Genomic DNA, 18656 nt, shown 5'->3' on the forward strand with positions numbered 1-18656 from the left:
ATATTTCATTCCCGGAAACCACACTAAATGGAAGTTGTTTTTTTCATTTTACCAAGAATTTATATAAAAAAGTTGTCGATCTTGGATACAAGTTATAATACGACCAAGAAAAGGAGTTCAGTATTACAATACAACAGTTTTCTGCACTTGCATTTGTGCCTTCAGAGGATGTGATACCTATTTTTGAGGAGTTGGTAGAAGATTTAAGCATTCCAGTTATTTTAAAGCAAACTATATTGGGGCGTTGAGAGGAAAAGGGAATAATATCCGAAGAACTTCGCCAAGATTATCCATCAAACTTTGGAATGTATACGACTGTACATAATAGGGAGAACCATGGACCAATAATAGTGTCGAGGGGTTTAATAACGCCCTCAATAAAGGTGTTGGATACTCCCATCCCAATATTTGGAAGCTGATAGATGTTTTGAAAAAGGAAGAAATGCTATCAAGATCCAAACTTAAAGATCCACTAAAGAGGAGACATTTTTAAAAATAATAAAAACAGCCGCATTTTAAACATCATTAATAGATATTCAACTACTCAAGATAAAATTTTATATTTAAGATCTTTATCGTATAATTTACATTTATTTTAATAGTTACGCATTATCTTCAATAAAATATTATTCTAAATAATTTACTTGAAGTGTATAGGGAAAATACTCAGATAATAAAAATATAAAATTTTTCATAAATATAAATTTATTACTAAAATCCATAACTTCTATATCTATAAAGGCTTAAACTGAAATACCTCATGTACATTAGTGAGGAAGGAGTTACACATATCGATTATAAAAATGAATAGAGAGATAAAATAATGGAAAAATAGGCAAGCAGGTTCTAGAAAAAATGTCTGCAGGAAAAAAAACCTCTAGAAAATTGCTCACAATGGAAAAATTACCTTCAGCGAAAAATTATTAACGCTTTGATCTCTTCAAACCCATGAAGGAGAGCATCACTCCTCTCGAAGAAAGAAGAACCCCTCATATGGGGTAAATGATTAAAATTGTATCAGTCTTCCGATAATATTCCTAACTAATACCAGAGGCGTGACTAGGAATTTTGAAGATGGGGTCAAGAAAAAATTGGGGTGGCACATTAACGTTAGTTCATTACAAGGAAGTGGTATTTTTCCATTTGTGAGGAGGGGAGGGAGAAGCAAATTTCAAGTATTGAGTATCTTCAAGGACTTCCTCATCATCAAAATAAGCAGGACAATAGAAGAAACCAGAAGGACATAATTTTTTTTCATCAAAATGCTCTTAACACATGGTCGCATAAGAAAATTGAAGCAAAAATTTGGTACGCAATAATTTGCATATTAGTACTTCTTCCCATAAAAAAGGACCTTTTTCCACTGAATAAAGAAAGACAAAATAAATCCAAATACGGGATATTCAATTTCGTAGCTTTTGGTAGTGGATCACAAATTAGTCACAAACAAAAATACAATTTAAAAAAAGCAAGTATAATATATTTATTCGGAAGACAATGAAAATATAATTTAATACGAAATATAAGTATATGGAAATTAATTTTTTGATTTCAACATATATTGAAAAGTGCTGTGAAAAACAAGTTGTGTGCCTGGAGGATAGATATGTAATACAAGGAGAAACAAGCTTCTCTTTCTTTCTATTTCGATTTGAGTAAAATACTTAACGCAAACTCATAAGATTTTTAGATAAATTTCCATAGCTCAATAGTTTGGCCTCAATACCATTATTTAATTGTAATTGAATAAATAATTAAATATTCTGGATTATATTTTGGAGGGCTCTTTGAAAGTATTTTGGTTTATTTGAGTAGGCCATTGAGGATTTATTAATCGTCGTTGGCTGTATAGAGACACCTGTAGCCCTCAGGGGAACCGAAATGTAATGTTCGGAGGACTTTTGTGGAACCTATGAAACGTCGGCGGGTTTTTGAACTTCTATATTGTTTTCAGCCAATGGTGGATCCCGATTGTCTGGGGTATATTTATGGTTATAAGGTGGAGTCCTTAGGATTTTACGAAGTCTAGGCGATGGATTTTGTACCCCAATAGCACCCTACGGCCCCTGGGAAGCCTGGTTGCCCGTAGTATAATGAGGGGTATTCATAGGGGTCAATGAAGTATAGGTGGTGGGTTTTGAACAACAATATTGATCTGCAGTCCCTTGTAGAGCTCCATTATCTGTAGTATAATAAGGGTTATTCTGAGAGATCTTTAGGGGTCTATGAAGCGTTTGAGGGGGGTTTTGAAACCAAATATTGCCGATTGTCTCAAAGGCGGCGGACGTAGTTTTTACCACGCTCCGAGTATAACTTGCATTGAAAGCTTCCTTTTATGTCTGTTTTTATTATATATTTGCAGGCATATTTCCTGCAGACAATTTTCCTAAAAAGGCAATTTTCCACTGAGGGTAATTTTCCGGTAGGCAACTTTCCCCTAAGGGCAATTTTCCAAGGGCATCATTCCGGGGGTTTTTTGTCCTGCAGGAAATTTTCCACGCACGCTCAATTATATTTAAAACATGATTGAACATTTGTATGTGTTCATAAAAGACAGAAAGCAACCTTGAGGGTTTTTGCAGAGTTTTAATTGTACTTCCTCGTTGGACCCAGAGCCTTATTTTTCCCCTCTTTCTCCTCGCCATAGGTGCTTGTAGCTGATCGAATAAAACGCCATGGAAGCTAAGCTACTCATTTCCAAAACCTTATTCAAATTGTCAGGGATTTTATGTTGATTTTCGGTTTCTTTTTTTTTAAACATGCCAAAAATACACACGATTTTCATCGGTAGGTATACTCCCTCTCTTCAAATCATGGATTCATCTTTATTTTTGTCAATTCATAGATCGTCGTGGTAAAAGCATCTCTCTCTGAATGATGAAATCTCGTTTATTTTTGTATATATTTTTTTAAGCAGCGTAATAAAATAGTAATTTACATGTTCAATTATAATTTTACAATATTTTTCCTGCAATAATACTATTTTAAATGTTGAAAGTTCTCCTTTCTATCACAGTAACACATTGTCTCCCTTCAAAATCATATAATACAGTCTCAAAAGTCTAAATTCAGTAGTACCACAATTCTCGGTCATATTGAAAACATTACTAAACAGGAATCAGATTGATGAATCCGGACTTTATAATTTAAATATTTTTTATTCAAATAAATTTGTCTATTGTTATTTTTATTATTGTAATCTTAAGTTATAAATATGTTAGCAGAAGAAACAAAACCAATTATTGTAATTTAAAAAAACATATGCATGGTTACACAGATACACATCTAATAATTTGTAAAATATTGGATCGATTGAATATCGAATTGGAATTTTTTTTTATATAAGCCCAAATGTTAATTTCGTGGTATGATTTTTAAAATGAAAGGGGTATGGCATTAGTCGGAAGATTGTACAACAAGGGTAGAAAGGATTTTTTTTTAAATGTGCACTAAGAATCAAGGAAAAATGAGATTATTTTAAATTTTTATCATCAACACAATGGATTATTGGATGAACAATATTATAGTTTTCAACTATTTTATATCACAGATACTCAGAAAAACGATAAAAAATAATACAAAATTAAATTAAATAAATTCAAAATAATTTTATTGACTATTTATACATCAAAATTATTTTATTCTTTTATATTTACATGCAAACTATCTAACAATAATGATGATATACATATATAACAATAATATGTCAATAAACTCATAACATATTATTGTCACTATATGTATAGATATTATAGAGAAAATTCTGTTTTGAATAGTTTGTTAATAAATCAGAAATTTATTAGAATTCTTTTGACAATATATTATCTTGTGAATAAATATAAAAGGTGTAGTTACAAGAAATTCAAGAATTTTATTTAATTTTTTTCCAATTAATGTTTATTTCCTTTGCAATCAAAACAGAGCTAACATGACAATCGGACTCAACGATTCATATTTTGGACAATTGGAATAACAGAGTGAATCCATCTTAGAAATAAAAATTAACAGAATGGAATGGATGAAACCAAAATTGCATATGATTGGTTATTACATTATCCAGACCATAAACGCTATTCGCATTTTCACCCACTAGGCTTGCGTTCTCACCATTATTGAAGAAAAAATGTCAAATATGGCGCATATTCCATTTTCTGGTGTTCATCTTAGATGCACGCTCAAACAATCACAAAACCATCAAAAAAAGTTTTTTTAGTACGAAATCCTATTTTTTCTAACACCATCTAGAGTAAACCGATCGTACTTGTATAACGCGAGATACACATCACTGAAACCTTCTATTGAAAAATTAATATATATCTTTTGACAACATCTATATTACAAATGTTGTCTACAAGTTGCGATGTCTGTTCAAGTACAAATTGTACAAGTTGCTATTTCCTCTTCTTAAAATGCATTATTTGAGTGACAACATTGATTACCAACTATTAACTGATACTATCATTTGATTCTGATATATTAAAACTACATGTTTATTACGTATTTATATAATATAACTGTGAGCATTTGAACTTTAAAATGAGCCAAATAATAGTTATATTTTAATCATTTGTATTAAAAAAAATTACACCATAAGCACAAATTCGAGAAGAAGTCGTGCGTACTAGCTGCAAGTCAGTAGTGAAGTTGTTCACTTGAATAAGATATTGGTCAATTCTAAGTCAATATTAAATTTGTAAAAAAAAGTATTCATAGATATCCAAATACAAACCAAAATCTGCGATTAATTTAATTGTGTTGATGAAACTCAAATTCAAAATATATATAAATGAAGATATTAAAGATCTATAAGAATATCATAATCCATATTTATTGATGAGGTAAATTTGACAAAAGGTAATACATATCTTGATTATAAATTGATATCAAATATGTACATATTTTGTCTATTTTAATAAAGATTACAAATTGAAAAATAAAATATACTATGCCCATTTTTAATTGAGTTGATTATATGTATCTTAAGAATAATCATAGTTAAAGGAGGGATCTGTGCAAAGAAAAAACTAATTTTACCTATTAGAAAAAGAAAAATGGTTGATGCGAGCGCTCTTTGTTCTTTTTTATTCATTATTTAATACGTCTTGGGTGTGTTAACATCTCCTCCTAAAAGAATATTCGGCTATAGCAGTAACTCATTTTATTCCATAAAAAAATTATATAATAGGCTGCTGATATTAACAAGGGTCTTAATTCAGAAATACCTTTAGTCTCACTCCCGCTTTCTCCTCCCGCTCTTACACAAATCCCATCTCTAGTCATAGTTTTAAAGTTCAGATCGGGATTATTTATCTTAAAAACAAAATCATCATATTTTTATATTTAAAACATACAAAATATAAAATGTTTGCATTACTTAACCCAAACATGATCTCTCCGGTTTATAATTGCCATATCTCAAGGTGTCGTTTTTTCACTCATCCCAAACCTTGCTACACAGACTACCGATAAAATTAAAGGAATGTTACAATCTAGCAAATTAAAAAATTTCCAGGATTTTAGACAGGCAAAAGTAGACGTGCTGAGGTTATGTACGATTATTTTTACTGGATTTTCAAAGGTAAATTCCTAAAAAGAAAAAAATGGCGATTAATCAGTTAATTTGTATCAACCATGAAAATTAAGTATTGGGCGAATACTGGTGCATACAGAATTAGTTAATAAATCCAGTTTTGACTTTTCATGTGTATTTTTTCAAGTAGGTCATCTCTAGCATCTGCTCTAAAAAAACGTAGAGGCTGTCATTTTTGAATATGACTTTTCGAATATTCTGACAAAACTCAAAAATGACGTCACTCAAAAGTCAGGATGTTCTTGGAGTAATCCTACATATTACATATGCTGTAACATAATAATATTAATCTGACTCATCTATATACCATAACTAATTTTACTGCAATCCTTAGGGTTATATTTGTTTATACACCATTTGATACAATATGAATCATGGCTGAGTGGGTGCTTTAAATTCTTTAGTCCTCATAGATATTAAAACTAATATAAGATGTTATCAATCATGTGTGAGTTTGCTCACAAATTTTATGAATCTGCTTTGATGAGGAAAATAAGCAAAAAAATTGAGAAGAATCCAAGCCAGTCGATTAATCCCATCACTGACAGTATTGACGTAGTGCCCGTTCAACAGTCCATCGTGTAATCAATGAAGACATCTGGTACCACTGCTCTGCATGTCGTAAGAAACAACTTCTAATCCCGTCAATCAGGAAGAAAAGGGTCACCCTAACCAAGTCTTTGATCAAGCTAAAATAGAAGTATCCCGTGAAACATCTTGTCCGGTTCTTTTCAGATGAGAAAAATTTATGTTAAAAAAAGAAATATAACTCGAAAAACAATAGATGGTTGGCGAAAAGTCCTTATAACGTCACGAGGATCATGAAGGCTAAGTACCCAAACCATCTATCACGTTATGCCTCCCTTCATCTTCCAGCAGGTCCTGAAGGTAAACGCCAAGGTTTATATAAGTGTTCTGGACATCAAAGTTTTTCCCTGGATACGTTGCATCAGGGAAAACCAACCTTGGATCTGGCAACAAAACTAGGCGTGCTGTTACTGCAAAATAATTCTCGATTTTTTTTACTATGAGAATTTGATGTACGTCCTTCTGAGTTATTGATCTTCTAACTCGCCATAATTGAACCCTTTATACTATTTCATATGGGTCAATGTTGACCGGGTTTTCAATGAATCATGATAAATTAAATGAATTTCAATTAAAAAATAAAGTCACGGCAACGATTTACTTTTTCTCTCGGCTTGAGAACGTTTAGATGAACCACCTTTTATTAAGAATTAAATATGTATGTATGTACATTACATACATACATGTTCTTAAAATAGGGGGGGGGGATCTTAAAATCGAATTATATTTGAACCAAATTTTCGAATGCAAAATAATTTTTAAAGCACTACGGGAAACAAAACCGGCAACACCCCCCATCCCCAAAATTACTTTTCGTGCATAAATGCGTCTTCTTTTCATATTTTTTCAAAGTATTAGGAAGAAACTCACGAATGTCGCGATCATTAAAGCTCTTTTATGCTTAAAACAATAATTATATAATATTTTAAGTTTATAAAGTATAGATTTAAGTTCATAAAAAGGTCAAAGGTCACAAAAAGGCAACTTATTCTTAATTTTTCTTTTAAAGTGTCTACTGGGGTGTCCAATTTTTAGGTGGAGCTGTTAATTCAATCTTCTGTTTCTAAAGTTTCAGTCTTCAATGTGCGTTATGTACTTCTATAGCCATTTTGAAAATGACTTTTTTTAACAACATTCTCTATTTGTAAAGGGATTCAGAAGTTTCAATTTTAAAATTATGTTGTTCAACTTCGAATGTTTGATTTTTAAAGTTATGTTTTTGATTTTTAAAGTTATATTGTTGATTTTCAAAAGCTTCATTAAAGTTCATATTCTCAAGTGATACATAATAATATAATCCTTATTTTTCATTTTGAAAAAAAGCAAATTGTAGCCCAACGAAATACTTCGGATACTCAAACGATCAGAACTACTGTACTTTCCTCCGATTATTAACGTCCACAAAAGTTTGATACAAAAAATTATTACTCAAAATGAAATAACTTTATTTTGATTTGAAAACAATAAATCCTTGGGATATCTTAGATATTTATCAGCCTTTCAATTGATTCAAACATAATTGTATAAGTAATTACTCTTCTCAAACTAACCGAATGATTCCATCGACAGAGATTTTTTAAGAACTTTGGGAAAAACAAAATCCGGCCAACCCTACCACCCTATCGCCAAAATTACTTTTTCACCTATGAATAAAAAATTTATATCTTTTTTCAAAATAATAAGAAGAAACTCGCTAATGTCGTGATTATTAAAGCCTTTTTATGATTAAAGAATTAGTTATATAATATTTTGAGTTTATAAAGTACAGTTTTAAGGTCATAAAAAGGTCAAAGATCAACTTCTTCGAAATTTTTATTTTAGGGTGTGTACTAGGGTGTCAAAGTTTTAGGGTGACCTGTTAATTTATTCTGTTGTATTATAACGAAACAATTATGTTTCTAAAGTTTCAGTCGTCTGAAGACGTTTTTTAACTTCAATAGCTATATAGCGGAAATATGGATGTTTGATGTGAGAGCTCCACATTGAATCTTAAAAAGATAGTTACTCCATATCTTAGCTGAAGATGTGTTCTTAGGTTTCTAAAAAAGTTTTATTTTCTAGTTTGCAGTAAAAAGCTAACAATTTACTAAATATCACCAAATTTTGAGAGTGTGAGGTGTATACATACACTTAAAATTTGTCGATTTGTCTAGAAAGGAAAAACTGAGTATTCTTGGGTTCAACTGATGGATAAGGATAGGAACAAGTAGTGTCCTTGGAAAAAAATATTTATATGTTGATGGTTTATTAAACCGAATATGATATGTGCGATATGTATTAAGAGCGTTACAATTTCAATTTTTCATTATAATGCAATATAAAATGAACATATTATATGTTTACTTAATTATAAAATTTATTCTATTATATAAACGAATATTTAAGAAAAAGGTAAACAATTTTATCTTCTTTAAGAACCGACAAGTGGAAATGGACTGAATGGGATCGGACTGTACTGAAACAATGTCCTTTGTTCCTAAAAAGGACTGAGCCAGCACTATTTGGAACAAATATTTAATAAGCTATCAAGTCTATTCAAGTGCATCGTCAAATAGTTGAATCTTTAAGATCGGATTTTCTTGCAGACAGTGTAGACACCTGTATTATATCCAGTGGTGAAATTGAGTCACAACAAACCAGAACATCGTTCTGTTAAAACACGATTAGAGGTCAGTTGTTAAGTTAACTTTAAGTTATGATCCCTCTTGGGGACCATCTGTCCACCTGCAATGACTGTTAGCTGAGGTATATGTTGCAAAATAAAATGGGGTCTCTCTTGACAATTTCTTGTCATGCAATAGTTTGATTGTCCGAATACAATATCAATTTCAATGAAAGTAAACACGATAATCAAATTGCTTTGCATCATAATCAAGTCATAATTGTTCAAATTGCTTGCAATGAATTATTTAACAATCAAATTACCAACAATCTTTTTATCTGACAATGTAAATGAACATAAAAGGACCGCTATATTGGAAATTTTATTGATTGCCCGCACTAATGAGCATTTTGCAAAATACTTGATTTTCCACATTGCCCGTAACATATATATATTTATTTGAAGATAAATCCCAAGTCTAACTAGAAATAACAATGAATGAATTATTCATAACTATTTTTGTTACATCCGTCTCATTAAGGCAATATTTGAGATAACTTTTTTGGGAGACGAAGAAAAAAAGTATATAAATAAAAAGTGTAAATATTTAAACAGAAACTTCTTCTGACTTTTTTTGTACTTATACCATACTTATTAGTACTTATACTAATATTATTTACTCTTATTAAATTTTATTAGCAAACATTTTATATTTTACATAAATTTTGGGTTTACTTAATAAAATTTGGTTATATCTGTACTTATCTACAAATAAGGCTCAGAAAAAAAGATCACCAATATCAAAGTCATCAAATATCACACTTGCAAAATTTGGTATAAATAAGTGTATAAATTTGGTATATATCAGTCAGATTTTTTTACTGTGATACGCAAGGCTACGATTGATTTGACTACAATTATCAATGTTTTGAAAAAATAAATACTAAATTCTCATAAAAACTTATGTAATATATTTAACAACCATTTTTTAACTGAATTTTCTGTTTAATTAAAAATTGAAATGAATAGTGCATAGATGATATTAAAGAAAGAAAAAAAACTCATTCAGTAGCAACGTGCAAATAAATAGTGATCAAAAAGATATGTATTTTGGGCATATTAAAAAAGAAACTGAAAATGAACAAGGTCACCCTGGTAATGTGAATCATGTTTTGGAGAAGAACAGCTTACTGTCATGACGTTTCACTCGATAAGATACCATCAGCTGTAACGAGGGAAGAGGGGGAGCACTAAGTAAACAAGTGCATATACAAGAATTACTCAAATGTCTAAAAAGGACTTAAAATGATAACTCTGCAACCATTCGCAAGGTTTATGAGCACAAATAAACGTTCAAAAAGTTTTGAATATAATTAAACGTAGTAGAAAATGAAGTACACTACTCATAATTTAAATAATAATGATAACAGTTGAGCAAAAGAAAATTCATTCTTCAGATTACCAATTCCAAAAAAATACACTAGATTTTCGTAACTAAATAAGTAAAAGGAATGCGAATAAAGTTATTAAAAAAATGATAGAACTTACACATTATTCGTTCATATAAATGTTCCGTTACTTGGAATAGTAATGTATCTCTTGTCATATCCATTGTATATTGCTAATTATAAATAAATTCACGACACCTGAAAAAGGGCATCTATCATTTTCCTAACTATAGCAAACCATGTATAAAGTGACTTACTATTAATTAATAGATGCAGTAATAACTTTTTCTGACATTTAAATTCATTAAAACATATCATTAATTATAATTATCAACCAACATAATTTTTAACTCTTCATTAAATTTGATACATATTTTACAATTTTCGAAGTTCAGGATACTTATATTAATATATGTTGTGGGCAAAAATGTTAAATGTGACATTTTATAATTCTTTGTTTTAAAATATGAAAGAGTGTTTTTATATATCATATTTGACATACTTCTAAAAAATTTCAAAAATCCACTTTCCAACAGTTCAATTTCCAAAAAAAATATGTTAGAAGTATGTCAAATATGATACATGTATATTTTTAGTTAATAAATATAATTATGATACTTTTTGATAAATTGCATAATTTAAATAATGTAAAAAACTCGAAAAAATAGCATTTCAAGCCATCATTAATGCAAATTTGTCTGAAATCAAGAAAGTCAGGAAAATTATGCCTGATTCAAATCTCAAATATCAATTATTGATACAGGGCTTTAGGAAGCTGTTTTTACAACCTTTGGTTCATAAAACTATATTAACTATAGCAGTGATTCCTAATCGGGGTTTCGTGGTACACTGTTTAGGGCTTAGCTAGAAAATCAGAAAAATTATTGTTTAAAAAAAAGTCATATATTTCCCAAAAAATGAAAGTTCATAAATAAATGTTAAATTAAAAATGGTAGACCCAAAATGGTTGGCGAAATTAGTTGCATTGGAAAAAAAATAATTTTAAGAACTCCAGATTGAGCAAAAAGTTAATAATTACTCATAAATAGGTAAGTATAAATTGGGTTTAGGTCGCTAATGTTATATAAGTTCACGTCAACTTTTGTCCCACCCCTCTTTATGAGCCTAAATATACATTAGGATACCTATTATTTTACTTTTTGTGGAAAAGTACAAATTTGGAGGTTCAAATGCGTTCTTTTCGATAAATAAAAAAAATACAATTCAGAAAGTTTTAACCATCTCAATAAATATTTAAAGAAACTCAATGGTCTTAAAGTTTCTCTCGGTCGTTCCTGAATTCCCTGTTATTATTAGTTTGTGTCTTATCAACCTGGTCAAGACACAACATTCGTAAAATTAAGTCGATGTTAGTTTACTATTCTTTGTTTAATGCTCTACAATATTTTAATTAACCCTCTGTAGAGTGTGCAAATTAGGGTTAATTATTATCAAAATATCCTGCTTAAAAATAATGTTGCTGTAATAGTTGGTACAACATACTTTATAACGTAAAAGATTCTTGATAATTTTTGGGGTATTCAACGCTCCTATTATAATCTCTGCATTCACTTTGGACATGGTGGTCGTTAATATTTAATGTCCAATCGACCCAAGGATTTTTAAAAATCGATTATCTGAATAATAAGGCCAACTCTTGGAAATGATCGTAACAAATATGGCAAATATCGCTTCGCCGTCACATAATACCAAATTTGGGACACACAGTCTTTCAATGACGAGTAAAAGTTGATATACTACAATATTTATCGTACCTTTGATCAAAACATTATTATTTATACTTATTATATATAATAATAATATATTGTTGATGGATTTGAATACCTCAGCTCTAAATAGCTTAGGACTAGCTAGTTTTTTTAAACCAAAGAATGAAAATGGCAATGGGACTCCATACTTCATATCCTATCTATAAATTCTTTTTCCTCTATTTAGTCCTCTATTTCACTTTTTAAAAACAGTTGAGACGTCTGGTTCTGCTTTTTGATTTAAATCTGGGATGGAGGACACGTAGTTGGGTTTGTCAGACTGGCCACGGAATTTGGATTTGATGAATCCTTCAGACCCTCACAATATTCGGCCAAATCTTTCAAATCCAGCTTGACCATCTTACGAGCCATAGGCGGTGAGAGGTTGGAACAGATCTAACGACAATCTCCTTAACCAGAGTCACAAATAAGTTAGGAACGAACGATGGGTCCAATAGGCGATTAAAGGTCGCAAGAACTTTCTTAGACGACATCGATTCGACCATAAGAAGAGCAATGTCTCTTCTTACACGTTTTTGAGGTGAGATGCCCAATTGTTTCAGGACTTTCAATTTGGATAAATTTTCATACGAAGAAATCTAATCCACAGGAGGCACATCTCTTAAGGTATGTCAAGGCAGTACAGATACGACAATGCTTAGATTGTCAGAACACTCCTTTACCTTATGGGATTTGAAAATGAACTCTGGGTTCAAGAACCAGTTCCCCAGATCCTTGTCCAACCTTTGAAGTTGTACATCGGAGCATAGTACGGTGTGCGCTTCACTGGCGGGAAGACTGTGCTCGGAAATCGTGAGGCAATCACGCTCAGGAGAAAGGTACTTTGAACGGGTGGAAGGGATTTTGCAGTTAAATTTGGGGACACCAATGAAGGAAAACGCCACGTAGAAACCTGTCTTGTCTTAAAAGTCCTATATATATATATACCTTTTTTAACTTAAATAAACAATTTATACACATTTTTCGAGTGTATTTATTAATATACTATAAAAAAATATATGTAGAAAAAAACTAAAATATTGTCTGAAGGCGAATAATAAAATATCTACATAAATAACTTCTTTTCTAGCTCTTTCTTTGACTTTAATAGGAGCTGCTTCTGAAAGTTATCGTCTCTCGGCCTCTGTCTAGTTCTTCTCAGTATCTGTTTGGCCTTGGAGAACAAACGCTCGCTGCTGGCACTGCTATTTATAAATATCGGCCGAAATCCACGACATATATAATGATCGAGACCAAGTTAATGCAGAGGTTATAAAGTTTAGGACGAAAATCAAAATCAAGACCAGTATTTTTAGTTCGAGACCAAGACCGAGTGTAATAAGCCCAATACCAAAGACTTTGATGATTTGAGACCGAGACGAGAAACAAAACAATAAAAAAGCAGTCTCGAGAGCTGTCTCAAGACAAAAGCCCGGTCTCGAAAACCTCAGCACTATCACATGATATATAATTTTGTTCAAATCGATCGGATCGAAATTTCTTAATATTTCTGTCGCGATATAGCGATATAAAGATCAGGACCGATTGCAATCAGTGACATAATATCGCCATATCGCAATTTATCGCCGATAAAAAAGAACTCCGATCAACAAGCCTGCATATTACTATATATTATATATATTAATGATGATCAGCTAAGTTATCTATGCAGTATTACAAAAAATATTGCCGCCTTGTCTCCTTGCACCATAAAGAAAGCATTGCAGCTACGAACTGCTTGTGGTACTACAGAATACGATATTTTATGTCGACATAGATTTCCTCTACCAAGTCTAAGGACATTAAGAAGATGGTTGGAAGTTTAGGACTTCAATTCTGGTACTTTAGAGAATTACTTTATTGAAGGTCATTTTAAATTTAATATATTAAATATTAAGTTGACACTCTTTTTATATTTTAAGGTGAAAGTTCAAAGCTTCCCTCCTAATGAACGCCATCGTTCTTTATAACCATCCCCACTTCTAGAAGTATGTGTTTAATGTCAAAATATAAAGAGACCATGGATCTCCTTGAATCCTTTCGAGATCTTTTTGAGAACTTACACATTAATGCCTATAATAGATGGAAGTGATTAAAATATATAATTTGAAGGTGCCTCAAATGTGTTATTGCAAAGTAATGCAAGTAAAAGCTTAAAAATGAGATAAATCGTTTCTTAATTTGTAAATCCTCAGTTTATTTGTATATTATTTTCTATGAATATATTTAATTTTATAAATAATTAAGTATTTGATTCAGTTTTACTTTATTCATTTATATAAGCTTAGGGTTTAACGTTATTATTTCATATTTTTCTTTTTAGATGGCCCGCATGATGACCATACTCTCCTTTTCTAAGGCACTGATCACAGGTAAAGCCTTAAACCAAGTAGCGAAACGTGACCGTTAGCCTGAGAAAATAGTATGGTCAGTATTTTTCAAAAAAAAATCTTTAGATGTCGCTTTTCCTATGAATTCATTCATTTATACTGAAGCAGGTAATATGTTTTTTTTGTTTATCAATATGTTTTATTATATCGTATTCTAGTATTTAAAATACTAGAAATTTAAAATTTAAAATATTTAGTTAATTATATTACTCAAATTATTATTAAAAATGAGGAACCCGGTTGTTAATTTCATTAAATTGGAACTTCATATAATTGGTAGCATCTATTACGATGATTTTTTACTACTGGTCTCTGCTCTCAAGCAAGCTAGCTTAAACTCATGTGTCTTGGTTACCAAGCCAGACAGCAGAATGTTTAGTTATGTTGTGGACAATGTTTACTTTACAAGTTGATCTTAATAAAGGGAACTTGTTTTGCTCCTTATAAACCATCAATGAGATTGTTAGCTTAGAATCTGAGTTACTTAAAATTATGTCCAAATTTAATAGACTCGTGCTCTTCATCCTCTGGGAATTATATCCATATTTTGAAATTAATACTGATGCTTAAATGTCTGGTTTGGCATTTTTTTTTTTTTTTTTTTTTGGATAGGAGGTTCGAACAGAGAATGGTCTCTAGAGGAGATAAAATTACACATCAATATGCCTAAAGGCATCACTTTTGCTCAAATTATTCGCAAATTTGTCAATACCATCTTTAAAGATTGAATGAAATGAGGAAGCCTGAAGGCGCCGTTTTAGCACCACTTTTGCAGGGTGAGTAATATGCAGTTTAAAATATCATTTAGATTATCAGGCCCAATTCCTTTGTATCTCCTTAGATAAGTGAATTTTGACCTGTGTGTTTCCTTGAAGTGATCGACTTGCTCCCATAATCTGGTAATATACTTTCTGGATCTTTGCTTTCGGTGCCAAGTTCTCCCATGGAATTTGATAAGTGGTTGTACACTAAGATCGCCTTACGGGCTTTTATAAAAAGAATTGATCTTAAATTCTCTCTTATACCAGAAGCTTGTAATACTGTATAATGTTTTAATATAAATTTAAATTCCTAATAGATACTTGAAATAGTCTTGCACGAGATATATAAGTCAATAAATACTAAAGGAACACACCAATAATAGCAAACCACTTAAGAAATAAATAAAAATTGTCTATTGTCGATATATCGTTTCGATTATTTTATATTATCATTGCCGACTAAATAGTTTCACATCTTCATGATAAGATCCTCCCTGATGGCGGTACATGTGTGAAATGAGTATTTTCCAATAAATGAATCTAAAACTGAAGAGGAAATAAAAGTTTTAGAGCAAACAAGTTGTAAAGAATAAACACCAAACAAACATAATTTATAACTTTATTTCTTTTCATTTATTATTGAATAAATATCCTTCATCTGAAGTATCCCCTAAAATGTTAATATATTCCTAATTCAATTATGACCTCTTCTGTAGCTTCGTCTTGAAGGTTCCATCAATATCTCTCACATGTAGCCCAGGGTCCATTTGCCCTCATTTTTCATCTAAAGAAATGACTATTCTCTTTGCAGATCAGTATTGAGGTGTCCCCAATTCCGATTCAACCTCCCAAATTTCCATCAATTTATAAGCCTTCGGAGATACCCTAACAAATTATTGTATGAAATATTTAATGATGGAGCCTTAAATTTTGAAGAATTTTTATAGAAAAAAAAAACTCAATTCATCCTCCTGAAGGAATTCCTGGTGAATTTTAGATTTAAACTACTCCAAAAAATAGAGACCATATAGACTAATGTTCCAGTAGGTATCATTTGACAGTGGAAAGAAAAGCCATATAGTACTGGTAGCCTGTAGGGGTCAATTGACTAGCTGATTTATTCCCTAAAATTACTATTGATATGGTCTAAAAGTACATCAGCTCCTTTGAAGGATAAGTTGCAGAGCTGTCAATGCCAACCATTCTTGGAAGACTCCTATACCTGATCACCTCACATAATTAATTAGTAAAATAACTAAACTATACTAGAATTAAAATATATTCAGTATTCTTCTTTCTACACTTGTGACTCAAATCTAGCTATTTTATTAATACGCGAATACATTCTAGTTTATAGCTAGAGTTGTTATTATAGAAATAATAGCCAAATAATGCCCCTGGCGTATAAAAAAAGTAAATTCCGACCAAGACATTTATGACCTGTTTATTGTTTTCGTGCTTGTTTCGCTAGTTGGTTTAATGCTTTAATTCCAGGTATAGAATAAATTACTCTGTTTATTTGTCAAAAAGAATACATCATGCAATAGCCCTGACGTATCAAGCGACAAGAGGAAATTGACAGCTGACAACATAATTATAGTTGATAATATTGTAGAGAAAAACGCGTGCGAGGAGGAGGAAAAAAAAAAAATACATATGGTATCATTGTTTAAAATACTGATGTGATTATCATCTGCCTGCTTTATTATGATTTTTGAGGGTATAACGAATGTATTTATTAGCAAAATGTTTAATGAAGATATACTACGTATAATTGACTTCGACGTTTTTTTATCCGTTACAGTAGATTTGAAAACGTCACACTCCATGAAATTGTAATTCATTATGAACCTTATTCTCAGAATAATATCTATTGAAACGACAAAGTAGAGTATTTGAAATATATTTGAAGCTCAAAGTTTAAAAAAGAAGGCTTTAATTAAATATAATCTACATACTAAAAAATAAACCATTAAACATTTAAGTTAAATATACAAAATTAAACAATTAAAATCATATAACTATTAATAATAAAATTATAAATACAGAATATTGAAATAATAGATTGATCCAGAAAATTTTTTCTTGTTTTAACATCGGAATTCAGTTAAATATGTCATAACTTTAGGTTGCAATACACAAGCGAGACGTGGAGTTTAATCAAAAAGATAATCACCCCTCTTCTTCATGTGGAAGTTGCTATATACAATTGTGCACAGGATAGATATATCTCTACCGATGAGATCTAACTAATTATTAATAATAAAGTAAATGTCAAAATCATAAAATTAGACAATAAATATATTAATAAAAAAATGTTAGAAATAAATTCATCGTAAAGATTTAGAGCAAAAGCTAATTATGTAGTAATGTCCGGCGATATTACTCCCTACTAAGAGCATCAAAAAGATTTTCCCCGTTATTTAAGTATGCTTATATAACAACATACTGTTATCATGAAGGATATACACAATTGTTAAATATAATGCAACACCCAATGTAACTACCCTGGTTGTTGTGACCATTTAAACAGTTGTTTTTGCCTTTTATGAGTTTTCTGAACACCACTTCTTGGAGCCCATCAACCATAGCTAAGCCTTTAGTGATAAAAAAGTAATATTTATTGACTATGTAATATTGGAAAACCTAATTATCATACCCAAGTCTTAAAGCGAAGTAAGTAGTCTCAGACAAACTAGTTGCAAACCATCCAAAGCTACTACCCCCGTTGTTGTGACCATTTAAGCAGTTGTTTTTGCCCTTTACTGAGTTGTGTTTCATAATTCTTGATATGTTTAGCTAAAATAGAATCATATTTTATGGTTAGATTAAAAAAAAAAAAAAAATTGAATACTTACTGTGAGATAGTACAAAATTCAAAGTTCCATTTCGATATTCGTAAATACTTTTTACTGATAACTTGATCATCATTTGGTGTGGATGACTGAAAACATTTTTATATGTATTTCTATATATGACATCAGTACCAACATCCTCCATTAATTTAATGATGTTTCCTCGGGAAGGGATATGTTTACCCTTGTATTTCTCCATAAATTTTTTGAACGTAGATGATTAGCAATGGATAAGGTTATATTACATGCAATAAGCATCGTTGTGAGATCAAAGTTAAAGTCTGACTTGATGTATTCATCGTCAAATTGATTTTATAGATAAATATCCATACTCTTGTTATGAGATGAGGATAATGAGTGGCGTGTAATTCTAGACAGGGGACTAAAGGCACATTTATATCGACAAATCCGACAAACCATCTGTTTCTCATCCGGTAAGTATTTTCCAAATTCCTGGGCCTCCATTTTCATAAATCAGACAGAAGGCCACGTCATTTTGGGGATTTTATTCAGTTCTCTATCGACTATCACCATCTCATATTATATTAATATTGAATAATAAAGGCGGGAATGATAACGTTCATGATTGATAGAAGAAGATGTATATTATTTAATCAATGATGCCATAAGTAATTCTTCTTTTCTCCTCGCAC

The 18656-nt window shown here is 30.8% G+C and overlaps 1 long non-coding RNA gene across 2 annotated transcripts in view; it reads right to left on the bottom strand.

The window, feature by feature from the left end:
* LOC139907104 (uncharacterized) overlaps positions 1–18450 on the bottom strand; it is a 161734-nt gene extending 143284 nt beyond the window's left edge. The window contains exons 1-3 of one of the 2 annotated variants that reach the window (XR_011783424.1): positions 18007–18139; positions 17808–17947; positions 17624–17745 (exon numbers count right to left, since the gene is read on the bottom strand). This is a non-coding gene — a long non-coding RNA (uncharacterized lncRNA). Of the gene's footprint in view, positions 1–17623; positions 17746–17807; positions 17948–18006 lie in introns of those variants that run through there. The other variant, XR_011783423.1, reaches the window with a different exon arrangement.
* Between the last annotated feature and the right edge of the window lie 206 nt (positions 18451–18656).

Source organism: Lepeophtheirus salmonis, chromosome 13 (genome assembly GCF_016086655.4).
Source record: "Lepeophtheirus salmonis chromosome 13, UVic_Lsal_1.4, whole genome shotgun sequence".
NCBI classification, from domain to species: Eukaryota; Metazoa; Arthropoda; class Copepoda; order Siphonostomatoida; family Caligidae; genus Lepeophtheirus; species Lepeophtheirus salmonis.